Consider the following 26635-nt stretch of genomic DNA (forward strand, 5'->3'; position numbering starts at 1 on the left):
AACCTCTTAAGCCTAGAGCCTTATGTTCTTTCTAGCCTACTACTTAGGGTCATGATGTTTAACATTTTTAGTATTTTTTTTTTGTAACTCTTTTTCTGCTTTTATGTAGCTATAGAGAGAAATTTAACTTCCTTTTTGAAAACTCAATTTCTAGAGTATGTGGGTGATATACATGTTTTAGGAGTTCATAATTCATATTTTGATACTTGTTTGGGGCCTCTGCGAACTTATTATGATTTAATGAATAACTACAAGGCAAAAATTGAGGGTATTTGTGAAGTGGCTTTTTGGCCAGGATATGTTGAATCGACATGAACACTAGGTGGCACTCTTCCATCATTGCACACCTCTAGGAAAAGCTATCCTTTATGGATTTTAATCGTATTGATGTGGCATTCTAATGCTATTCATCTAGAAATCACAGATGTACACAGTATCACAGATGATTTCTCTTAAAGTCAAAGACATATTATTCCTTTCCTAAATTAGAAAACTTTAGGCTAAATGAGGAAACTAATCTTTGGGATTAAGCTTGAAAAAGCTTGAAAATGTGAACTTTAAAAGATTTTTGAAATCTGTTACTTTACCAAAATATCCTTTAACTTATTTAAAAAACATAAACAGGAAACTACAAAATAAAAATAATGTTTGAATTACATGAGGTATATAGGCAAATGCATTCCAAAGAAAACACTGTCCTAGTGTCTTCTTTGGATAGACTGTCTAATAATCACTGCTTCTAACACTTGAGGATGTAGTCACGACTTCTACCACTTTCATAATGTTACATTCGTGGTTACAGCCACTTAAGTCTGTATCACTTTACTGTAAACACAATATTTTCTCCATTGACTAATATCCAAAAAGACTGATTATTTCATGAGGAAAATGCCGTCAGAATCAGTAGCCAACAGTAGCTAATGCGGAACAGTCATAATTTGCAATGCATGTAAATCTATGTGTATATTTAGCATCTGCAGCATTTGGTATATGCCATACAGGAATAAATGGAAACAGTTTGGTTTGCATATTTTGCATAGAGCTACTTTTCTCTTTCTCTGCAGCCAGGGCTGCTATATACTACATATAGGACATTGTACAATTATGAGTCAGTTGCTGATATTCTTATTTATTACATATTTTTCTAATAGGTAGCAATAAGATGTTCTGAGGAAGGTACTTTTTCTGTTTGCACAAGAGTACTAGATGGACTAAAGAATAGTCTTTTCAGATTTCTTAGCAATGATACTGCTCATCTATGGCATTGACTCTTATTCTTGAAAGAAAAAAGAATACGAGAGGAGGGAGCACAGGAGAAAGAAGGTGTCATAAAAATACCATTCCAGGATGCATCTAATTTTCTACAGATGTTAGGCAGGTTTAGGGCCTCCACAATGGATGGATGCCATAGGATGCCATCCTACTGTATCTCCTCATACTTCACCGTCAAACCATATTGTCTTTGTTGTTTGTTAAACTTGCTAAGATCCCTCTTCCTCCCAAAGCTTTATATTTTTTGTCTACCTGGAATTTTTTTTTTACCCCAGGTTTCTGCATGACTGGCTTTTCCTCATCCTGTTTTGACATCTCAGATTGAGTGTAGTTGTTTATTCTAGTTGAAGGGTACTCCCTAGCTCACTGCCCCTAATAATTGGCATGTTTACTTATTTATTCTATTGTTTTTGTAACACTATTTATTTATTTACTTATATTTTTGGAGATGGGGTCTTACTGTGTCGCTCAGGCTGTAGTGCGGTGGTACAGTCATAACTCCAACTCCTGGGCTCAAGTGATCTTCCTGCCTCAGCTTCCTGAGAAGCTGCGATTACAGGCATAGGCTATCATGCCTGGCTCTAACGTATTATTACAAGAATTATATATATATATTTTTAGTTTTACATTCGATAAAGGTAGACAGAAAATTAGTAAGTAAGCTCCATATCAACAGGGCCTTGTCTGTCTTCCCCCATGTCTATTGCAGTGCCTGGCAAAGAGAAGCTATTCAATACATTGAATGAATGAAGGCATGAATAAATTCACCTTTTGACATAACATTTCAATTCATGATAGCCAGTAGAATGCTGCTTTTTAAATTTATTCATTCAACAAATACTTAATAGATATCTATCATATGCAGTGCATATACCTAGTCCCTTGGGATGCATCCATGAATCAGACAAAAATCTCCACCCTAAAAGGGCTTGCATTCTATTGGAACAGATATGCAATAAGCAATGAACATATTAAGTATAGTATACATTATATTTGAAGGTAAATAAGTGCTATGGGAAAAAAATGAACAGGATAATGAATGCTGGGAGTATTGATAGTGGCGTTGAATATAATTTAAAGGGAGGTGGCCAGAGTTAGTCTTGTGGAGAAGAAGCTGATACCTGAGCAGTCTTGAGGGTAAGAAAGGATAAGCCATATAAATATTGGAGAAAAGTATCCCAGGAAATAGAACAGTCAATGGACAGATTCTTAGGCGGGAGCATGCAATGTGTTCAAGAAACAGTAAGGCTAAGGCAAAGTAAGCAAGAGTGACAGTTGCGGGAGACATTTCAAAACCAATCATGCTTTCCCAGTAGTCCCCCAGAGCCTTAAACGATTCCAGCATTAACTCAAAAGTTAAAGTCCAAAGTCTCATTTGGAGAGACAAGGCAAGTCTTCTCCACCTGTGAGCCTTTAAAATCAGAAGTAAGTTAGTTACTTCTATATCTTAGAAGTGGGGGCACAGACATTGGGTAAATGTTGCCATTCCAAATGGGAGAAATTGGCCAAAACAAAGGGACGATAGGCCCTATGCAAGTCCAAAACCTGGCAGGGCACTTGTTAAAGTTTTTTTTCTTTTAACTTATTAAATCTTAAATCTCCAAAATGATTTCATTTGATTCTATGTCTCATATCCAGGACATGCTGATGCAGAGGATGGGCTCCCAAGGCATTGGGCAGCTTCTTCCTTGTGGCTCTGTAGGGGATAGCCCCCACTGCTGCTTTTACAGGTCGTAATTGAGTGCCTGTGACTTTTCCAGGCACATGGTGTAAGCTGTCAATGGATCTACCATTCTGGGGTCTTGAGGACATTGGCCCTCTTTTCACAGCTCCACCAGGCAGTGCCCCTGTGGGGACTCTGTGTGGGGGCTCTGACCCCACATTTCCCCTCTTCATTTCCCGAGTAGAGGCTCTCCATGAGGGCTCTTCCCCTGCAGCAGACTTTTGCCTGGACATCCACATGTTTTCATACGTCCTCTGAAATCCAGGTGGAGGTTCCCAACGCTCAACTCTTAACTTTTGCATAGCTAGAAGCCCAACACCACATGCAAGCCACTTGGGTCTTGCACCCTTTAAAGCAATGGCCCGAGCCATACCTTGACCCTTTTTAGACTTGGCTGGAGCTGGAGTGGCTGAGACTCAGAGCGCCATGCCTCAGAGCCACACAGAACAGTGGGGCCCCAGGCCCTGCCCACAAAGCCATTTTTCTCTTCTAGGACTCCAGGCCTGTGATAGGAGGGGCTGCCATGAAGATCTCTGACATGCCATGAAGATATTTTCCCCATTATCTTGGCTGTTAACATTTAGCTCCTCATCTTTTATGCAAATTTCTTCAGCTAGCTTGAATTCCTCCCTAGAAAATGTGTTTTTCTTTTCTACCACATGGTCAGGCTGCAAATTTTCCAAACCTTTATTCTCTGCTTCTTTTTTAAACATAAGTTCCAATTTCAAACTATCTCTTTTTGAACATTTCTGACTGAATGCTTTCACAAAATGCCAGGTCACCTCTTGAATGCTTTTCTGCTTATAAATTTCTTCTGCCAGTGCCCTAAATCATCTCTCTCAAGTTCAAAGTTCCACAGATCTCTAAGGCAGAGGCAAAATGCTACTAGTCTCTTTGCTAAAGCATAGCATGAGTGACGTGTACTCCACTTTCTGATAAGTTTCTCACCTTCATCTGAGACCACCTCAGCCTGGACTTCGTTGTCCATATCACTATCAGGATTTCAGTCAAACCATTCAACAAGTCTCTAGGAAGTTCACAACTTCCCCACATCTTCTTGTCTTCTTCTGATCCTTCCAAACTTTTCCAGCCACTGCCTGTTACCAAGTTCCAAAGATGCTTTCATATTGTCAGGTTATTTTGATAGCAGTACCCAACTTTGCTGGTACCAATTCTCTGAATTAGTCTATTTTCAGAATGCTTTAAAGAATACCTGAAACTGAGTAATTTATGAAGGAAAAAGTTTAACTGACTCATGGTTCTTCATGGCTGGGGAGGCCTCAGGAAAGTTAACAATCATAGAAGGCAAAGGGGAAGCAGGCACCTTCTTCACAAGGTGGCCGGAGAGGGAGAATGCAGAGGAAACTGCCACTTTTAAAACCATCAGATCTCCTGAGTACTTGCTATCACAAGAACAGCATGGGGGAAACTGCCCCTGTGATCCAATCACCTGCCACCAGGTACCTCTTTTGACACATGGGGATTATAATTCAAGATGAAATTTGGCTGGGGACCCAGAGATAAACCATGTCAATACTCAAATGGGATAACTGAAGAGTTTACTAAAGGGACTAGTTACAAAGGTATGGGCAGAGTTAAGAGAAACTAACAAGGGATGGTACAGGAAGCAGAAGTTGGGGTTAGTGACAACATGGAGCCTTTGCTATTTCTTGATCTATCAGGGAAAAGGGAGAGAATTACCAGAGAGCAGCTATAATGGAAAGGCTGTCTGACATGAGCTGTGGTCTTCATTGCAGAGGAGAAACTTAACCAATGTGAGGAGGAGGAGGAAGTAGAATAAATACCTTGGCCTCTTTGTTCTTTCTTTGATTTGTAGCCACGAGCTCCTACTGGCCAAACCCATGTAAAAGTCCAAGGGCAAGGGGGTGCTTTGATGAAGTTCATGCAGGTCAGCTGACCAGGCTTAGAACAGGATGGAGAGAGCAGAGTGAAGGTCTGGAGAGACAGATGGGAAAGGTCTAGCACATCCAATTTAGGCCGAGTGGTGCAATAGCTATGGGATAAAGGAATAACAAGACTTGGCTCAGTGTGCTTGTGACCTTGACAACAGTTGTTTGTTTGGAAAAACTCAAAGGTAGCATTTATATTATTATTTTCTGTGTTATCAGATGATTTCTAGCTCAATAATAAAGTCAGTTTTCTAACTGAATATTAAGTGAAAAGTTTATAATTGCTTAAATATTTTCATGCCACTATAGTTAGATGCAGAATTTATTGATTAAGAGCCATCTCTCTTTTTGGAATGCAGTTCAGTTAATTGCTGGCAAGTGATCTCTGATGGATAACTCTTGTCTTGAAGTTACTTACTACTTTATCAAGTATGTTCTTTTAAAATGCTAGTCAGAGAAGCCATGTTTATCCAAAAAAGTAAGAAAAGATGTCCTCTTTCAGAATCTTTCTGGAAATATAAGTAAACAGACTTACAAATTATTAGAGTTTTGGGGGAAGTTTTTTGAATATGGAAGAGTGGGTTTTTACCATTTTATCAAGATCTATTGCTGTGTACATTTATTTACTCCTTTAGATCTTTATTTTGTTAAGTATTTATTTGAGTATTTTAAGGTCCCAGAACTAGGAGAAGCACATTGGAGTTTCCATAGAAATAAATGATATAGTTTCTGTCTGAGAATTTCAGAATTTTACTAGAGAACATTTTTCTCCTTTCCATTTAGAGCATTTATTTGTTTTAGACATTTATTAAAATTTAAATGTTTTGTTGTTGTTTATTGTACTTTAAGCTCTGGGGTACATGTGCACATCCCGCAGGGTTGTTGTATAGGTATGCACATGCTATGGTGGTTTGCAGTCTCTGTCCGGACGTTGCCTATGTTAGGCATTTCTCCCAGTGTTTTCCTTCCCCAGCCTCCCCACCCCTTGCTGGCTTGCCCCACCCAACCTACCCCAGTATGTGATGTTACTCTCCTTGTGCCCACATGTTCTCATTGTTCAACACCTGCCTATGAGTGAGAACATGTGGTGTTTGGCTTTCTGTTTCTGTGTCAGTTTGCTGAGAATGATGGTTTCCAGATTCTTCATCCATGTTCCTACAAAGGACACAAACTTGTTTTTTTTTTTTTTTTTTGAGACGGAGTTTCACTTTTGTTACCCAGTCTGGAGTGCAATGGCGCGATCTCAGCTCACCACAACCTTAGCCTCCTGAGTAGCTGGGATTACAGGCACGTGCCACCATGCCCAGCTAATTTTTTGCATTTTTAGTAGAGACGGGGTTTCACCATGTTGACTAGGATGATCTCGATCTCTTGACCTCGTGATTCACCCGCCTCGGCCTCCCAAAGTGCTGGGATTACAGGTGCTGTGTAGTATTCTATGCTGTATATGTGCCACATTCTGTTTGTCCAATCTATCATTGATGGGCTTTTGGGTTGGTTCCAGGTCTTTGCTTTTGTAAACAGTGCCGCAGTGAGCATACAGGTGCATGTATCTTTATAACAGAATGATTTATAATCCTTTGGGTATATACCTAGTAATGGGATTGCTGGGTCAAAAGGAATATCTATTGCTAGATCCTTCAGGAATCGCCACACTGTCTTCCTCAATGGTTGAACTACTTTACACTCCCACCAACAGTGTAAAAGTATTCCTTTTTCTCCACATCCTCTCCAGCTTCTGTTGTCTCCAGATTTTTTAATGATTGCCATTCCAACTGGCATGGATGATATCTCAATGTGGTTTTGATTTACATTTCTCTAATGACCAAGTAATGTTGAGCATTTTTTCATATTTTTGTTGGTCATATAAATGTCGTCTTTTCAAAATTGTCTGTTCATATCCTTTGCCCACTTTTGATGGGGTTGTTTGTTTTTTTTCTTGTAAATCTGCTTTAGTTCTTTGTAGATTCTGGATATTAGCCCTTTTTCAGGTGGGTGGATTGCAAAAATTTTTTCCCATTCTGTTGGTTGCTAGTTCACTTTAATGATTGTTTCTTTTGCTGTGCAGAAACTCTGAAGTTTAATTAGATCCGATTTGTCTATTTTGGCTTTTGTTGCCAATGCTTTTGGTGTTTTAGTCATGAAGTCCTTGCCTATGCCTATGACCTGAATGGTATTGCTTTGGTTTTCTTCTAGGGTTTTTATGGTGTTAGGTCTTATGTTTAAGTCTTTAATCCATCTGGAGTTAATTTTAGTGTAAGATGTCAGGAAGCAGACCAACTTTAGCTTTCTGCACATGGCTAGCCAGTTTTCCCAACAGCATTTATTGAACAGGGAATCCTTTCCCCATTGCCTGTTTTTGTCAGTTTTGTCAAAGATCAGATGGTTGTAGATGGGTGGCGTTGCTTTTGAGATCTCTGTTCTTTTCCATTGGTCTATATCTCTGTTTTGGCACCAGTACCATGCTGTTTTGATTACTGTAGCCTTGTAGTATAACATGAAGTCTGGTAGCATGATGCCTCCATCGCTTACAATTGTCTTGGCTATGTGGGCTCTCTTTTGGTTCCGTATGAAATTTAATGTGTTTTTTTTCCCGTTCTGTGAAGGTCAATGGTAGCTTGATGGGGATAGTGGTGAATCTGTAAATTACTTTGGGCAGTATGGCCATTTTCATAATATTGATTCTTCCTAACCATGAGCATGGGATGTTTTACCATCTGTTTGTCCTCTCTTATTTCCTTGAGCAGTTGTTTGTAGTTCTCCTTGAAGTGGTCTTTTATATCCTTTGTTAGTTGTATTCTTAGGTATTTTATTCTCTTTGTAGCAATTGTGAATGGGAGTTCACTCATGATTTGGCTCTCTGTTTGTCTGTTATTGGCATATAGGAATGCTTGTGATTTCTGCATATTGATTTTGTATCCTGAGACTTTGCTGAAGTTGCTTATCAGCTTAAGGAGGTTTTGGGATGAGATGATGGGGTCTTCTAAATATACAATCATGTCGTCTGCAAACAGAGACAATTTGGCTTTCTCTTTTCCTAATTGAATACTCTTTATTTCTTTTTCTTGCTTAATTGCTCTGGCTAGAACTTCGAATACCATATTGAATAGGAGTGGTGAGAGAGGGCATCTTTGTCTAGTGCCAGTTTTCAAAGGGGATGCTTCCAATTTTTGCCCATTCTGTATGGTATTAGCTGTCAGTTTGTAATAAATAGCTTTTATTATTTTGAGATATGTTCCATCAATACCTAGTTTGTTGAGAGTTTTTAGCATAAAAGGCTGTTGAATTTTGTCAGAGGCCTTCTCTGCAACTATTGAGATAATCATGTGATTTTTGTCTTTGGTTCTGTTTATGTGATAGATTACATTTATAGATTTGCATATATTGAACCAGCCTTGCATCCCCGGGATGAAGCCTACTTGATCACAATGGATAAGCTTTTTGATGTGCCGTTGCATTCAGTTTGCCATTATTTTATTGAAGATTTTGCATCTATGTTCATCATGGATATTGGCCTGAAATTTTCTGTTTTAGTTGTGTCTCTGCTGGGTTTTGGTATCAGGATGATGTTGGTCTCATAAAATGAGTTAGGGAAGAGTTCCTCTTTTTATATCATTTGGAATACTTTTAGAGGGAATGATACCAGCTCTTCTTTGTACTTCTGGTAGAATTTGGCTGTACACCTGTCTGGACCTGAAATTTTTTTGGTTGGTAGGCTATTAATTGCTGCCTCAACTTCAGACCTTGTTATTGATCTATTCACAGCTTCCGTTTCTTCCTGGTTTAGTCTTGGGAGGGTGTAAGTGTACGGGAATGTATCCATTTCTTCCAGATTTACTGGTTTCTGTGCATAGAGCTGTTTGTAGTATTCTCTGATGGTAGTTTGTATTTCTGTGTAATCAGTGGTGATCTCCCCTTTACTGTTTTTTATTCCATCTATTTGATTCTTCTCTCTTTTCTTTTTAATTATTCTGGCTACTGGTCTATCTATTTTGTTGATCTTTTCAGAAAACCAGCTCCTGGATTCATTGATTTTTTTGAAGGGTTTTTTGTGTCTCTATCTCCTTCAGTTGTGCTCTGATCTTAGTTATTGTTTGTCTTCTGCTTACTTTTGAGATTTTTTGATCTTACTCCTCTAGCTCTTTCAATTTTGACAATAGGGTGTCGATTTTAGATCTTTCCTCACTTCTCATGTGGGCATTTGTTGACATAAATTTCCCTCTAGGCACTGCTCTAAATGTGTCCCAGAGATTCTGGTACATTGTGTCTTCGTTCTCATTGGTTTTGAAGAACATCTTTATTTCTGCCTTCATTTCATTGTTTATCCATTCGACATTCAGGAGCAACTTGTTCAGTTTCCACGTAGTTGTGCGGTTTTGAGTGAGTTTCTTAATCCTGAGTTCTAATTTGATTCCGGCGTGGCTGAGAGACTCTTTGTTATAATTCCTGTTCCTTTATATTTGCTGAGGAGTGATGTACTTCCAATTATGTGGTCAGTTTTAGAGTAAGTGTGATGTGGTGCTGAGAAGAATGCATATTCTGTGGATTTGGGGTGGAGAGTTCTGTAGATGTCTATTAGATCTGCTTGGTCCAGATCTGCGTTCAAGTCCTGGATAACTTTGTTGATTTTTTGTCTCGTTGATCTGTCTAGTATTGACAGTGGAGTGGTAAAGTCTCCCACTATTAATGTGTGGGACTCTAAGTCTCTTTATAGGTCATTAAGAAGTTGCTTTGTTTATCTGGGTGCTCCTGTATTGGGTGCATGTATATTTAGGATAGTTAGCTCTTCTTGCTGCATTGATCCTTTTACCATTATGTAATGCTCTCTTTTGATCTTTGTTGGTTTTGAACGTTTGTCTCTTTTGATCTTTGTTGGTTTAAAGTCCATTTTATCAGAGACTAGGATTGCAAACTCTGCTTTTTCTTGCTCTCCATTTGCTTGGTAAATCTTTCATCCCTTTATTTTGTTCTGTGTGTGTCTTTGCACGTGAGATGGGTCTCCTGAATACAGCACACTGATGTGTATTGACTTTTTATCCAATTTACCAGTCTATGTCTTTCGATTGGGACATTTAGACCATTTACATTTAAGGTTAATGTTGTTATGTTTGAATTTTATCCTGCCATTTTGTTACTGGTTAGTTGTTTTGCTCGTTAGTTGACGTAGTTCCTTCGTTGTGTCGTTGGTCTTTATCATTTGGTATGTTTTTGTAGTGGCTGGTACTGGTTGTTCCTTTTCATGTTTAGTACTTCCTTCAGGAGCTCTCATAAGGCAGGTCTGGTGGCAACAAAATCTTTCAGCTATTGCTTGTCCATAAAGGAGTTTATTTCTCCTTCACTTATGAAGCTTAGTTTGGCTGGATATGAAATCCTGGGTTGAAAGTTCTTTTCTTTAAGGATGTTGAATATTGGCACCACTCTCTTCTGGCTTGTAGGGTTTCTGCTGAGAAATCTGCTGTGAGTCTGATGGGCTTCCCTTTATGGGTGACCCGACCTTTTTCTCTGGCTGCCCTTAGCATTTTTTCTTTCATTTCAGCCCTGGCGAATCTGATGATTAGGTGCCTTGGGGTTGCTCTTCTTGAGGTGTATCTTTGTGGTGTTCTCTGTATTTCCTGGATTTGGATGTTGGCCTGCCTTGCTAGGTAGGTTGGGGAAGTTCTCCTGGATAATATCCTGAAGAGTGTTTCCCAATTCGGATTCATTCTCCTCGTTACATTCAGGTCCACCGATCAGGTATAAATTAGGTCTTTTCACATAATTTCATATTTCTTGGAGGCTTTGTTCATTTCTTTCACTCTTTTTTCTCTAATCTTGCCTTCTCACTTTATTTCATTGCTTTGATCTTCAATCTCTGATATTCTTTCTTCTGCTTGATCAATTTGGCTATTGAAATTTGTGTATGTCTCACGAAGTTCTTGTACTGTATTTTTCAGCTCCATCAAGTTGTTTCTGTTCTTCTCTAAGCTGGTTATTCTAGTTAGCATTTCATCTAACCTTTATTCAAGGTTTTTAGTTTCTTTGTATTGTGTTAGAACATGTTCCTTTAGCTCAGAGAAGTTTGTTATTACCTACCTTTTGAAGCCTGTTTCTGTCAATTCATCAAACTCATTCTCCATCCTGTTTTGCTCCCTTACTATTAATGAGTTGTGGTCCCTTAGAGGAGAGGCGTTCTGGTCTTTGATGATTTTGTCCTTTTTGCACTAGTTTCTTCTCATCTTCATGAATTTACCTACCTGTGATCTTTGAAGTTGGTGATTTCATATGGGATCTCTGAATGGATGCCCTTTCTGTTGAGGTTGAAGCTATTTCTCCTGCATGAGGCATTTTTTTAGTTATGCATTTGTCAGTAAGCCACTTGATGAAGCAGTCTGTTGCTTGTCTACCTGTAGAGGCACTGCTGGGCTGCCTTATACTCAGCCTGGCTGCTGGGTAGTCTTCCTCCGGGGTTTTTTTTTTTTTACACTGGTGGGGTTAGATCTGCCTTCCCAAAGGAAAGATGTATGTCCTTTCCCCTACTGAGCTGGATCATCCTTAGTGGAGTTCAAACTGATGTGCTGGCTGCAAAACTCTTGTGAGAGGGCTTCAGTTTGCTGGACTTTGTTGGGGTGGTACCTGCCAAGTCCTTTCACTTGTCCCTCTGCTTTCAACTCTCCCTCTTTCTGGGAAATGAGTGGCTCAGTCCAGCAAGCATTCTTGGTGTTAGTTAAAACTTCTGCCCAGGTCTGTACCAACCACTGGCGGCTGGGTGGGCTGGAGCTGACTCTCAGATCTGTGTTGATAGCTTGCCCTTTTCAGCCCAACAGCATTCTCCTGTACTGTGGGTTGCAGAGGGCATGGGGGAAGTGTAATATCTGGACCCTAGTGCCGAGGGGGTAAGGTCCCCGATCCTCCGGGCCCATTGCACTTCCCAGGTGGGCAGTGCCGCAGCCTGCTTTGGTTAGCCCTCTTTGGGCTACTCTTGCCCTGCTTCAGTTTGCCCTCTGTGGGCTTTTCCCACTATCCAACCAGTCCCTTTGAAATGAACCTGGTACCTCCTTTGGGATTGTGGAGGTTGCTAGCCTACTGCATCTCTCTTGCTGGGAACTGTTCTCCAGAGTTGCTCCTATTTGGCCATGTTGGGGGCGGGCCTGCAAGAGAATTCGTATTGTGTAATAGAAAATTAGATGACAGCACAGTGTTCTATTGTGGGAACATCAGTCTGCCCATGAAGAAACAAGTGTCCTTGTTAAACTAGGTTACTTAATATGTCGCATAATTTTTTTTTTTGCTGGTCATGTTTTATTTGTCCTTTTTCTTCAAACAGGATAACCGAAGATAGAGGCAGTAGTCAGTAAAATAAAATAGATGAAACAAATTCTGAGAGACTGATGCCACATGCTACATTTAACCTAATTTTATTCATGCTTGCCCTGGGATGGGGAATAGATCATTCAGTAAAAATGTACAGTAAAAACAAAATGTCTTATCATGTATAACTTTTAAACTATAAGAATGATGTACCTTAATTACTTCCTTGCACACAAGTCTAACATTCTTTTTTTTAAAAAAATAAACACAATTAAGACTTCTAGGAGCATTTTTAAATAAAGTAATTCCCTAATTAATTTTTCTTTTTTGTTTTTTTGAGACAGAGTTTCGCTCTTCTTACCCAGGCTGGAGTGGAATGGCGCGATCTTGGCTCACCGCAACCTCGCCTCCTGGGTTCAAGCAATTCTCCTGCCTCAACCTCCTGAGTAGCTGGGATTACAGGCACACACCACTATGCCCAACTAATTTTTGTATTTTTAGTAGAAATGGGGTTTTACCATATTCGTCAGGCTGGTCTTGAACTCCTGACTTCGGGATCCACCTGCCTCAGCCTCCCAAAGTGCTGGGATTACAGGCGTGAGCCACTGCGCCTGGCACCTAATTAATTTTTTCCTTGTGGATGTATCAAGCACCTCCAAAATACAAATTCCTATACACAGTGAGCATGTTACTTAAAATGAACACTTAAGTAAATTAAGTACGTGAAGAGCCTTAGGATAAGCTGACATTGTATATTCAGCTAGGTAGACAACAAACCATAGTCCCAAATGGAAAAATATATTTGCAAATAAGTTTTGAAAACTAAGTTAATTTTTATAATTAAATACAGAAAATATACTGATTTGCTAAAATAAATGAGATGTGATGTAATAACACTTCACTATAAAGAATGCATACCAGAGGCCGGGCGCGGTGGCTCAAGCCTGTAATCCCAGCACTTTGGGAGGCCAAGGCAGGTGGATCACGAGGTCAAGAGATCGAGACCATCCTGGTCAACATGGTGAAACCCCGTCTCTACTAAAAATACAAAAAATTAGCTGGGCATGGTGGCGCGTGCCTGTAATCCCAGCTACTCAGGAGGCTGAGGCAGGAGAATTGCCTGAACCCAGGAGGCGGAGGTTGCGGTGAGCCGAGATTGGGCCATTGCACTCCAGCCTGGGTAACGAGAGTGAAACTCCGTCTCAAAAAAAAAAAAAAAAAGAATGCATACCAGAACACTTGTAAACAGTGAATGAGCCTTATTAGGAATAGTTAACTACAATAAACCCTGGCTAAATAGAAGCGAATATTGTGAAGCACTGTGGGTGGTACATGTTTTTCTACATACTTTTGTTATCTTGAGGTAGATAACGTGTGTACCAAATTCAACATTCATTTTCAGTTGCTGCTGGTATCATGTTTTAAGAAATGTGTAAACTATGAAAACTTGAAAGTTCTCATGAATGAAAAATGTCCTAGAAAAATCTATTTTCACATGATTATGTACAGTCTCATAGTAAATTTCAAGGCAAGATTTGTTTCCTGTAAAACAGATCATTTTCTATGAGAGAATGTTCTTTACTTGTCTTAGTGCATTTCTTTTGTGTCCTCCTGCATTACATTATTTTGCTGTATTCTTTATTTTTGTGTGCAAATGATATGCCAGTTAAAATGAAAACTATCTCATATGTAGAAACAAAGTCTGGATTTTCAAAACCAAGGACTAATAAAATTCTTACTAAATGACACCATCTGATTCAAGTAAAAAATGACTTAAACACTAGTAATAAAAAAAGACAAAACACATTTTATGAAGAATACAAAGATAAAAGTCTGCTGAGTGTTTTAGTTCAGTTGTTTTAGAATGCTGCTGTATATTTTATGAGGAATTTGACAGGAAGATTTCATAGCAGAAGTTGTTAGTGTGGCCTGTATTGACAAGTCATGTAATTTTTGCCAAGTAACTTATCTGAGCTTCTGTTTCCTCATTGTTAATGCTCCTTTGATCTCTGAAATTCTGTAAAAATCAAATTCCAAGTACAGAAATATCCATTGGCTGGGGTTGGGCTGGGAAGACGTCATAATAACTGTTTTATTTGAGATGTTTAAAGCAAAGTTCAGGCTTGCTTTTCAGAGAGGTTTCCCTTGATACATGGTGTGTGGCATTGTTTTTTTCACTGGGCTGTGATCTGCAGAAGTCAGAGAGAAAAAATTTTTGAGATTATAGGGCCCAAGGTGAAGAAGTTTAAAAAGCTCTTTCGGCTGGATGCGGTGGTGCACACTTGTAGTCCCAGCACTTTGGGAGGCCCAGGTCGGTGGATCACCTGAGGTCAGGAGTTCTCAACCAGCCTGACTAACATGGTGAAACCCCATCTCTACTAAATACCCAAATATTATCTAGGCATAGTGGCACATGCCTGTAATCCAAACCACTTGGGAGACTGAGGCAGGAGAATCGGTTGTACCTGGGAGGCAGAGGTTGCAGTGAGCTGAGATCGTGCCATTGCACTCCAGCCTGGGCAACACGAGTGAAATTCCATCTGAAAAAAAAAAAAAAGGCTCTTTCTTTCTTGAAACTGGATATGTGCTTTTTAAAAATTATTCCGTCTTGTTTGACCAGCTTCCTGCTTTATACTCATACTGTGGAAATGGTTTTTTTCTGGCATTTTTCACTAGCAAAATTTAGCAGGAACCAATTTGAAAGTGCATCTTAAGCATCACAGTTGAGGAAATGCAGGCACTTGTGTTCTGTTCACTACATCATTGACATTTTTCTGTAAAAATAATGCATCCTATTTCAGAGATACTGTCTTGAAATGACATTAAGAAACACAATCTTGGAAATATGTGGAATTCTCCTGTTGAAAATATTTTTTTTTCAAAAGAAAACATTTTTTTAAACTAATTTTTAAAAAGTGAAAAGTGATTGCAAAAAGTGTTACTTAGTGCTTAAAGAATTTAAGTGAAATAGGATAGTTAACTAAATTTAATAATTTACCTCATTTTTCCGTCTGTTATAATTTGTTTGCCTTTATTAATAAGAAATGCTAAGTTAGAGTTGACAAATTAGATTTATCATACATGAAGTCGCTTTTTACTTGAGCTTGCCTTCTGTCTGTCTTTACGAGACAGATTTATGAAGAAGCAGTAGGTCTCTGAGAACAAAGAGACAGGCTCAAAACTGGTTATGGTCACACTAAAGTAAGGTTAGTTAATATTTGACACTATTCAATGTAAGAAAATTACTTGGTCTTTGAAAGAAGCCCTAGAGGAAGACTATTTAATAAAGGATAGGTACAAAACAAGTTAGTGCTTAAAATCTAGCCTCTGGTAATGGGATAATACAAATCTTTTCCCTGTGTTTTTATTTCCATTGTACTTATCACAGTGGTATCTAAGTAAAGCAATGTGAATTACTATGCTTGTCTGCCCACTATGTAGGTAATACATTTTTAATGATCTGCTATGTTCTCAGAATGTGCAAGGCAAATTTAAAAGTTCCTTGTCTGGAAGCCTCTTTTCACTCACCCTTACTGGAAGCAACTGGCTTGAGGGGGCAGATTCTTAGATGATGTTGATCTCCTTCTATATATATATTTTTTTTTCTTCTAAAAAAATTCAGGATACATGTGCAGAATGTGTAGTTTGGTTACATAGATATATGTGTGCCGTGGTGGTTTGCTGCACCTATTGACCCATCCTCTTAAGTTCCCTGTTCTCAACCCCCAACCTCCAATAGGCCCTGGTATGTGTTCCTCTCTCTGTGTCTATGTGTTCTCATTGTTCAACTCCTACATATGAGTGAGAACATGCAGTATTTGATTTTCTGTTCCTGTGTTAGTTTGCTGAAGATGATGGCTTCCAGCTTCATCCATGTCCCTGCAAAGGATATGATCTCATTCCTTGTGAATCATGGTGTATAGGTACCACATTTTCTTTATCCAGTCTATCATTGATGGACATTTGAGTTGGTTCCATGTCTTTGCTATTGTGAACAGTGCTGCAATAAACATGTGTGCATGTGTCTTTATAGAATGATTTATATTCCATTGGGTATATACCCAGTAATGGGATTGCTGGGTGAAGTGATATTTCTAGTTCTAGATCCTTGAGGTATTGTCTTCCACAATGGCTGAACTAATTTACATTCTCACCCACAATGTAAAAGCACTCCTGTTTCTCTACTTCCTCACCAGCATCTGTTGTTTCCTGACTTTTTAAAAATCACCATTCTAACTGGTGTGAGGTGGTATCTCATTGTGGTTTTGATTCGCATTTCTCTGATGATCAGTGATGTTGAGCTTTTTTTCATATGTTTGTTTGCCACATAAATGTCTTCTTTTGAAAAGTGTTTGTTCATATCATTTGCCCACGTTTGAATGGGGTTGTTTTTTTTTCTTGTAAATATGTTTAAGTTCCTTGTAAATTCTGGATATTAGATCTGTTTCAGATGGGTAGATTGCAAAAATTTTCTCCCATTCTGTAGGTTGCCTGTTCACTCTGATGATAGTTTCTGTTGCTGTGCAGAAGCTCTTTTAAGTTTAATTAGATTCCATTTGTTGATTTTTGCTTTTGTTGTGATTGCATTTGGCCTTTTTGTCATGAAGTCTTTGCCCATGCCTATGTCCTGAGTGGTATTGCCTAGGTTTTCTTCTAGGGTTTTTATGGTTTTGCGTTTTATATTTAAGTCTTTAATTCATCTTGAATTAATTTTTGTATCAGGTGTAAGGAAGGGGTACAGTTTCAGTTTTCTGAATATGGCTAGCCAGTTTTCCCAGTACCATTTACTGAATAGGAGATCCTTTCCTCATTGCTTGTTTTTGTCAGACTGGTCAAAGATCAGATGGTTGTAGATGTGTGATGTTATTTGTGAGGTCTCTGTTCTGCTCCATTGGTCTATATATTTGTTTTGGTACCAATACCATGCTGTTTTGGTTATTGATGCTGTTGATTTCTATTATAATGTCATTCAAAGTGAATGTAGGTACATGGAGACTCAGACTAAACTTTAGAAGCCTGTTGAACTGTAACCTTTATCATGTACATAATTTATTCCAGAATGTCTTTGAAGTCAAACAGAGGCAGATACTTGGCTTGAAATAGATTGAGACCAGTTACTGACACTTCAACATGCAAATCATGAAAATAAGACTTCTAGTTAGGTCAAGACATTTCTCCATCATGTATTATATAATCCATTTAGCAAGATTTAAAAAAAAGAGCACTTTTGTATGAACAAAAATATTTTCCTGCCTATTGTGAAGTATTTTTTCCCCAAAATACAGCATTACAAAATGCAATGCACATTTTTTTCAATGCATTGTTAGAATTATAAGTCTGACAAGTATGGCCTGATTTTTATTGTTGTGATTGTGTTGGTTTTTAAAACCTGATTGGTCTTAATAGGGGGTGAAATTGAAAGAATATAGTTGTTGGTTCTGGAAATCGAGCAAACACTGCAGCTTATGTATAGGCTGCTTAGTCCAGTGTCCCTCAGAAAGATGCTTCCATCCCTTCTTGCCACAGTTAAGGGAAGTGGTCAAGAGCAGGAGATCTGGATTCAAGGTGTCTGGGTTCACCTCTGTTTATAAGCTGTGTGATCTTGGCAAATTTCTTTTTTAAAAAAATTTAAATTTTCATGGGTCCATAGTAGGCACATATATTTATGGGGTTCATGAGATAGTTTGATACAGGCATGCAATGGGAAATAAGCACATCATGGGGAATAGGTTCTCTGTCCCCTGAAGCATTTATCCTTTTGATACATTTAGCCTTTTGTTACAAACAATGCAGTTACATTCTTTATTTTAAAATGTACAATTCAGTTACTATTGGCTATAGTTACCCTGCTATGCTATCAAATAGTAGGTCTTAGTCATTCTTTCTATTTTTTTATATTTTTTTTGTACTTGTTATCCATTCCCACCACCCCTACAGCCTCGCATTATCCTTCCCAGCTTCTGGTAACCATCTTTCTACTCTCTATGTCCATGAGTCCAATTGTTTTGATATTTTAGATCCCACAAATAAGTAAGAACATATGAGGTGTGTCTTTCTGTGCCTAGCTTATTTCACTTACTCTAATAATCTCCAGTTTCATCCCTGTTGTTGCAAATGACTGGATCTCATTCTTTTTTATGGCTGAATGGTACTTCATTGTGTACCCTGCAGTGGGATTGCTGGATCGTATGGTAGCCCAGTTTTTAGTTTTTTGAGAAACCTCCAACTGTTCTCCATAGTGGTTATGCTAATTTACATTCCCAAAAACAGTGTACAAGGATTCCCTTTTTCTCCACATCCTCACCAGCATTTGCTATTGCCTGTCTTTTGAATAAGAGCCATTTTAACTAGGATAGGATTATAACTCATTGTAGTTTTGATTGTATTTCTCTGAGGATCAGTGATGTTTAACACCTTTTCATATGCCTATGTTTCATTTGTATGTCTTCTTTTAAGAAATGTCTATTCAGATCTTTTGCCCATTTTTTAGCCAGATTATTAGATTTTTTTTCCTGTAGACTTGTTTGAGCTCCTTATGTATTCTTGTTATTAATCCCCTGTCAGATGGGTAGTTTGCAAATATTTTCTCCCATTCTATGGGTCGTCTCTTCACTTTGTTGATTGTTTTTTTTTTTTTTGTTTGTTTGTTTTCTATGCAGAAGGTTTTTAACTTGATGTGATCCCATTTGTCCGTTTTTGCTTTGGTTGCCTATGTTTGTGGGGTATTGCTCAAGAAGTTTTTGCCCAGACCAATGTCCTAGAGATTTTCCCCAATATTTTCTTGTAGTAGTTTCATAGCTTGGAGGGGGAGAGTGGGTGGTAATGCAGTGTTCTTCAAAGGCTCTTGACCTTATTTGTAGTTTATGAAATGGGTTGGAGGGTCTCTGTCAGTGTTAATAAAAAGGTAGAATAGACCAGAATAGAAAATATCTTAGTACACAGCACATAGTAAGGATACATATTGCTGTGATAAATTCTTCAGTAATATATTTACATGCATGTGTGCATTGGGTCATGGTGTGAACTTATTACTGTAATAATCAAACATTTGAAGCCACTGTTATAGGGGACTTTTAAACATATGGCAAAAGGAATGATAAACTAATAAGTAAATCTTCCTAAATTGTATGCACTGTCTGTGATTTTTGGAAGTGATTTTAATAACTACTCAATTACTTCTCAGTTAGGTCTAACCTAAGCTCCTTCAACTGTCTTCATTCAGCTTTTGAAACATTTTCAATTCTTACCCTCTGTGTATTCTTTGTAGAATCGAGACCAAACTGATTTTCCACTGTTAGTAGTGATTTCCTCTGATTTCTTACCTCTGTCTGCTTTTCTGCTCAGTTGTACCTTATAGACAGGTTACCTTTCTCGCTATCTCCCATCTCTGTTGGTCTTTTGACTGATCCAGAACTCTTGATTCTGATCTTTCTTCTTGATTCAGTGCTTTTGGTGTCTGAAAATGAGCATTGGTTTTTGACATCAGACAAACCTTTGTTTGAATCCCAAGTCCAGTTCTGACCATCTGTTTATAATATTTGGACAGTTAATGTTTCTGCACCTCTGTTTTCCCAATGGTGAAAATAGTAGGAGTCACTCCATTACAGGTTTCTTGTGAGGATTAACTGAAATATGTATTAAATATTCTTGACACACTATTAGTTTAGTTCCCTTTCCCTCCCTATGCTTAGTTCAGTACTTGGTTCTAACTACCATGAGAGGTAAATAAGATTTGCAAAAGTTAATTAAAATAGTAACAATTTACAGAACACTAAAAGTCTTAAGCATTAGCAACCAGATATAAACAGTGGATCCCACTGATTCATGAAAGCTAATGGTAGTTGGTACCCTATAAATACAAAAAGTAAAGACACTACCTGCCATGCCTTGCTTTTCTTTTTTCTTTTTCTTTAAGCATTGTTCTTGATCCTTATAGGTGAGTATATTTCTGCCAGTATGTGTTGAGTTGATAACTTATCTTAACTTTTCTATATCCTCTTGTGGCTTTACCAGGATACAAGGTCCCTGGAAGAAGGTAAGAGATTTTCACTTGATAAGGGTCTCCATTGTATTGCAGCAGAGATGCAATGCTATTATCAAAACTTCCCTTTAGAAATCTTGCAATTTATTAGTGAAAAGCAGTAAAGGTAATTTTACACTGTAACCTGTATTATTCAGAAATATTCATCTTTGCTTACTATGTACACAAGTACTTGTACACACACAAACTCATCCTTTACCCCAAGTGCTTATAAATTGGGAGGAGTACCTTTTCTTCCATATTAATATTTTATTTTGTTTCTTCTGAAATTATAATTGGTGAGCTTAGATAATGAATATGCTTTACTATTTTTCTGTCTTCCCCCAGGCTTATTACTATCAAGAATTTAAAAATTAGATGTGAATAGTTTCCTTAAATAGACATTTTACTTCATTTGAGAGCCATGGAATAGAGATTTAGATAGTTTATTTGGAAAAAAAAGTCTGTGCTTTATTTTTGATATGAGAGAAGCCTTGAACTAAGATGCTTTCTCATCTGTACATATTTATTCCTTTTAAATAAAATATGAAACACTTCTGCTTCTCTTTGTGGAATTGAAGGCAGGAAATTTTACTATTACCTTATAAATATTCATATAGATCCTTGAATTCCTGCTTGGTACTGGAAACTTAGCCACATAATTAATTTTATATCTTAGAATTGCTAAATGGCAATGTATGATACCTGCTGTTTTGGACATATAGATTGCTATTAAATATAATGTCTAATATGACTTTTAATATTATATTAACTATGTGAATGTGAATACTTTTTGTTATTTTCCATAACACCTTTGGTGTCTGTGACAAGTCAAAGCACAACATTTAATTTCTTACATCCACAATTTTCAACACTAATTTTGTTGATTAATGTAATTTGTTATTTTTTCAGTTGTACCTTTCAGAAGTTTGAATTATAAAACTAATGATTAATGTGTAACAGATAGAGTTATAAAATTTGAAAAGAAAATTGTTACTAAAATTTTTATTGACAAAAACAGATCCATAACTGTTTAAACTCCCCAAAAGGGAGGAATTGTACTTTGGCTCTGATTTATTAATATTATATATCCTTTACAAAAATTACTTAGTATTACATGTTCAGTAGTTTTTATTTTCATTTGTAAATATAAGTTTAGTCATTTTCTGTCCATCACAAATTCCTTTTTCCTTCATACTGCTTTTTTCTGCAAAGACCTTTAAAAAACTACTTATCTAGGATTAGTTGCAGCTGAGGCTGCATCATCACAAATCCAAAGAGGTTCTTCTTGTATGTCAGAAAAAGATCAATGGGGAGATGAGTTTGTGCAGTGCGGCTCTAGAGTCACGGGTGGACCTATAAGCCACCATCATTGCTTCGGGAGACATAGGCAAAAGAATCCTAAGTGCTTTATGTAGACAAAGTCATTTAATCCCCATAACCACCTTATGAGGAAAGTACTATTTCCATTTTACAGATGGGGAAAATGAGGCTTAGAGAGATTAAATATCTTGCCCAGGTCTGTCTGACTATAGAGCCCATGCTTTTGGACTCTCTCAGATGTTCCTCACTAATCCCCCCCTGCAAAAACCCTGTAGGGTTTCCCGGCTCCTGTCTTTAAGCAGCACATTTCAGGGCCATGTTACTTGCTGTAGGCTGCCAGCAAATCATAGCAGCAATAGCAACGGCAGCAGCAGACTTATCAGACTGATGTGCTCATTGCACTCAGCAATACTAGTAGTACCAGGCTCAGTTGGTATTTGTTGATTGAGTATCATAGTATCATCAGGAATGGAATGGCTTTCTGGTTAGTATTATTGAAATACATGACACCAAGGTGCAATTATGCTTGGTTACATAAGCTTAGTTAAACTCATTCTTGAACTGAGAGATTGGCTTTTTAAAGTACATCTATATGGAAAAGATTGTTAATTTTATATGATCCATTGTAAAGCTGGGCCTTCCTTTAAACCTTTAAACAGTAGCAGAGAGAGGTGGTGGTGTGATTCAGTTCTCCAAAGACTTGGTTACCCTTCAAATATAATTTCACTTGGAATTCCAATATTGGTCAAAATTTCCAGAAAATCACCCCTTTTATGTTCTAAAACTTATATAATTTTACATTCCACTCAATAACATATATATGCATGTTATAATGTAAAATGTTTACATTACTTACCATTGAGTAAGACTGATGCTGTAGGAAAGTTCTCTGTCTCTGTATAGACAGAGACCTTAAGACTTTAAGACACTAAGGCTTCTGAGTTTAATAATACCACATTGTCCACTTCAAGTCACTTCAAGACTTCTGGGTATAATAATACACATTTTCCTTTAAGACTAAGATTTTTGGAACAAAGTGTGATTATGTGTGAGGGATTATGTATAACTTATATTTAAAATGTTCAAAAGAGGAATAATGATTTGACTTCTTTAAGAAAGTCTCTTTTTGATGTGGTATAATCTTTAAATGCTCCCCACAAAGTACTTCTGATAGAAGCCAAAATCTTCAAGGAAGAAGGAACTAATGGTTGTTCATGTAATCATCAGGTGGTGGCATTTTCATCAGAGTATCCATGACAAACAGCTTGAGGTGTATCCATATGCTACTGAAGTGTTTGTTTCTCCCTCTTGAGTTGGCCCTGGAAGGCTGTTGATTTGGAAGTAATCGGATACATAGGTAGTGTAGTTTCCAGTTTTGGCTCAGTTCTTACCAGGTCTGTGACCTTATGCTAGTCATTTATATTCTCTGGAGCTCAGTTTCTTTATCCATAAAGTGAAGAGTTTAAACAAAATTATACTCAGCTTTAACATCATTTTAGGAAAAAAAAGGAAAGGGAACCAAGTTCCTCTTTTTTCCTAGATTTGACTCAACAAAGCTGAAAAGTAAATTTTCTTTAAATTTAAAAGGTGGCTTTGGTCTGGATGGTATATGTGAGAGAGAGAGAGAGAGAGAGAGAGAGTGAGTGTGTGTGTGTCTGTGTGTGTGTGTCTGTGTGTGCATGTATGTCAGGCAGGTAGTTGAAATGCCAACCTGACTGTGATGTTTTATCCAAGTCCAGATGTACCACTGTTATATCTCTAGCTATATCTTTTAACTCTAGGATGCAAACACAGTTTTTACTGCAAAGGTAAAGCAGAAAGTTAAGTTTAAATCAAGTTTGAATATCATTTGTACTTGGAGTAATCAGCTTTTTCTCACAGAGGAAACAGCAGTGACTTGGGAGTGAGTTTCCAAAAGCTCTACCAAACAAGCACAGGTTTGAGCTCACTTTTGTACCTGTTTCTCTGCCCCTTGGTGGGCTCCCTCTGCCAGCTTCTTAGGCTTCTCAATCACTTGCCTACTTGACTTCAGACTCAGCACGTCTTAGGAGTTAAAACAGCACAATGAATGTTGGTTTTATTTCAGTGGGCTTCCTGTCTTTCTGGATCTTAGATCCTCATATCCCAGCCACCTTAAAAGCTCTCTAAATCTTTGATATCCTACTTTTCTAGTTGCTCTTAGAAGTAGTATTGGTTTGCTATAAGCTACTTTGTCATAGCCAGAAGCAATAGTTCCTCAGTTTATTTTCTTTCTATTAAAACTGTTTTCTGGATAGAGTATAGTGCAAAATTCTGCTGCCCAATTCAGAATTAAAGAGTATGATTGGCAGGTTTGGTGGATAGGGCAAGATGGATAAATGGAAGTACCAGGTTTCATTGATTTTTTTCATTTGCTTTAGTTAGATGTGTCATTTCTTCTACTTTATTTTAGTGAAGGCAATATATATATATATATATTTCTTGTACTTTAGGTTCTGAGGTACATGTGCAGATCATGCAGGATTGTTGCATAGGTTTATACATGGCAAGGTGGTTTGCTGCCTCCATCCCTCGGTCACCTATATCTGGCATTTCTCCCCATGTTATCCCTCCCCAACCTTCCCTCTCTGCTGTCCGTCCCCAGCCCCCGCCAAAAGACCCTAGTGTGTAATGCTTCCTTCCCTGTGTCCATGTGTTCTCATTGTTCAACACCTGCCTATGAGTGAGAACATGAGGTGTTTGGTTTTCTGTTCTTGTGTCAGTTTGCTGAGAATGATGGTTTCCAGATTCATCCATGTCCCTACAAAAGATATAAACTCATCGTTTTTTATGGCTGCAGAGTATTCCATGGTGTATATGTGCCACATTTTCCTTGTCCAGTTTATCATTGATGGGCATTTGGGTTGGTTCCAGGTCTTTGCTATTGTAAACAGAACCACAATGAACATATGTGTGCATGTGTCTTTATAACAGAACGATTTATAATCCTTTGGGTATAAACCCAGTAATGGGATTGCTGGGTCAAATGGAATTTCTATTTCTAAGTCCTTGAGGAATGGCCACACTGTCTTCCACAATGGTTGAAGTAATTTACACTCCCACCAACCATGTAAAAGTGTTCCTATTTCTCCACATCCTCTCCAGCATCTGTTGTCTCCAGATTTTTAATGATCGCTGGTGTAAAATGGTATATGGATGTGGTTTTGATTGCATTTCTCTAGTGACCAGTGATGATGAGCATTTTTTCATATGTTTGTTGGCCCCATATATGTCTCCTTTTGAAAAATGTCTGTTCATCTCCTTTGCCCTTTTGAATGGATTTGTTTGTTTTTTCTTGTAAATCTGTTTTAGTTCTTTGTAGCTTCTGGGTAGCCCTTTGTCAGATGGGTAGATGGCAAAAATTTTTCCCAATCTGTTGGTTGCCAGTTCACTCTAGTGATTGTTTTTTTTGCTGTACAGAAGCTCTGGAGTTTAATTTGTCCATTTTGGCTTTTGTTTCCAGTGTTTTTGGTGTGTTAGTCATGAACTCCTTGCCTATGCCTATGTCCTGAATGGTTTTGCCTAGGTTTTCTTCTAGAGTTTTATGGTGTTAGTCTTATGTTTAAGTCTTTATCCATCTGGAGTTAATTTCAGTGTAAGGTGTCAGGAAGGGGTCCAGTTTCAGCTTTCTGCACATTGCTAGCTAGTTTTCCCAAAACCATTTATTAAACAGGGAATCCTTTCCCCATTGCTTGTTTTTGTCCTGTTTGTCAAAGATCAGATGATTATAGATGTGTGGTGTTGCCTCTAAGGCCTCTATTCTGTTCCATTGGTCTATATCTCTGTTTTGATGCCACTACCATGCTGTTTTGATTACTGAAGCCTTGTAGTATAGTTTGAAGTCAGATAGCATGATGCCTTCAGCTTTGTTCATTTTGCTTAGGGATTGACTTGGTTATGCGGGCTCTCTTGGTTCCATATGAAGTTTAAGGTGGTTTTTTCCTGTTCCATGAAAAGGATAATTGGTAGATTGATGGGGATAGCATTGAATCTATAAATTACTTTGGAAAGTATGGCCATTTTCATGATATTGATCCTTCCTAACCATGAGCATGGAATATTTTTCCATCTGTTTGTGTCCTCTCTTATTTTCTTGAGCAGTGGTTTGTAGTTCTCCTTGAAGAGGTCCTTCATGTCCTTTGTTAGTTGTATTCCTAGGTATTTGATTCTCTTTGTAGCAGTTGTGAATGGGAGTTCACTCATGATTTGGCTCTCTGTTAGTCTGTTATTGGTGTATAGGAATGCTTGTGATTTCTGCACATTGATTTTGTATCCTGAGACTTTGCTGAAGTTGCTTATCAATTTAAGGAGATTTTGGGCTGAGACAATGGGGTCTTCTAATTATATAATCATGTCCTCTGCAAATACAGACAATTTGACTTCCTCCTTTCCTAATTGAATACCCTTTATTTCTTTTTCTTGCCTGATTGCTCTGACTAGAACTTCCAATACTATATTGAATTGGAGTGGTGAGAGAGGGCTTCCTTGCCTAGTGCCAGATTTCAAAGGGAATGCTTCCAGTTTTTGCCCGTTCAGTAGATATTGGCCGTGAGTTTGTCATAAATAGCTTTTATTGTTTTGAGATACGTTCCATGAATACCTAGTTTATTGAGAGTTTTTAGCATAAAGGGCTGTTGAATTTTGTCAAAGGCTGAAGGCAATATTTTAATTATTTATTTAAATAAATATTTTAGTATGAATAGTAAAAATCTGATAATCTAATATTTAAATTTTTATTTATAGATGAATACAATACTAGAATGCACAGTGAAACCTACACTCAAGAAAGCTGTATTGTTATAATCAATATGAAAAATATATATGATGAAAGGCTTTTACAAATGTCATAGTATGTCTCTTATTTTACATATATTTTCTCTTGCATTATCAGCATGGTTTAAATGTGTCTTTGGACAATTGTGGGAAAAATAAAACTGTCTTAAAAACTACTCATCTACATTATAGTTTGTGGATATATCATAAACATAATTAGACATGCAACTTCTACCATTTGTAAGTCAATTATTAACATAAAGAAGAACCCCCAAATTTACCCTAACCAGAGCATCAGATGGCAAATCC

At 37.8% G+C, this 26635-nt stretch overlaps 1 protein-coding gene across 4 annotated transcripts in view; it reads left to right on the forward strand.

The window, feature by feature from the left end:
* NME7 (NME/NM23 family member 7) overlaps positions 1-26635 on the forward strand; it is a 155129-nt gene that overhangs the window by 16090 nt on the left and 112404 nt on the right. Inside the window, exon 2 of one of the 4 annotated variants that reach the window (XM_008985065.5) lies at positions 20206-20227. The exons of the other annotated variants lie outside the window; for them this stretch is intronic. The gene's annotated coding sequence lies outside the window, so the exon portion shown is untranslated. The remainder of the gene's footprint in view (positions 1-20205; positions 20228-26635) is intronic. 4 annotated transcript variants of the gene reach the window in all.

The sequence above is a fragment of the Callithrix jacchus genome, chromosome 18 (genome assembly GCF_049354715.1).
Source record: "Callithrix jacchus isolate 240 chromosome 18, calJac240_pri, whole genome shotgun sequence".
Classification (NCBI taxonomy): Eukaryota; Metazoa; Chordata; class Mammalia; order Primates; family Cebidae; genus Callithrix; species Callithrix jacchus.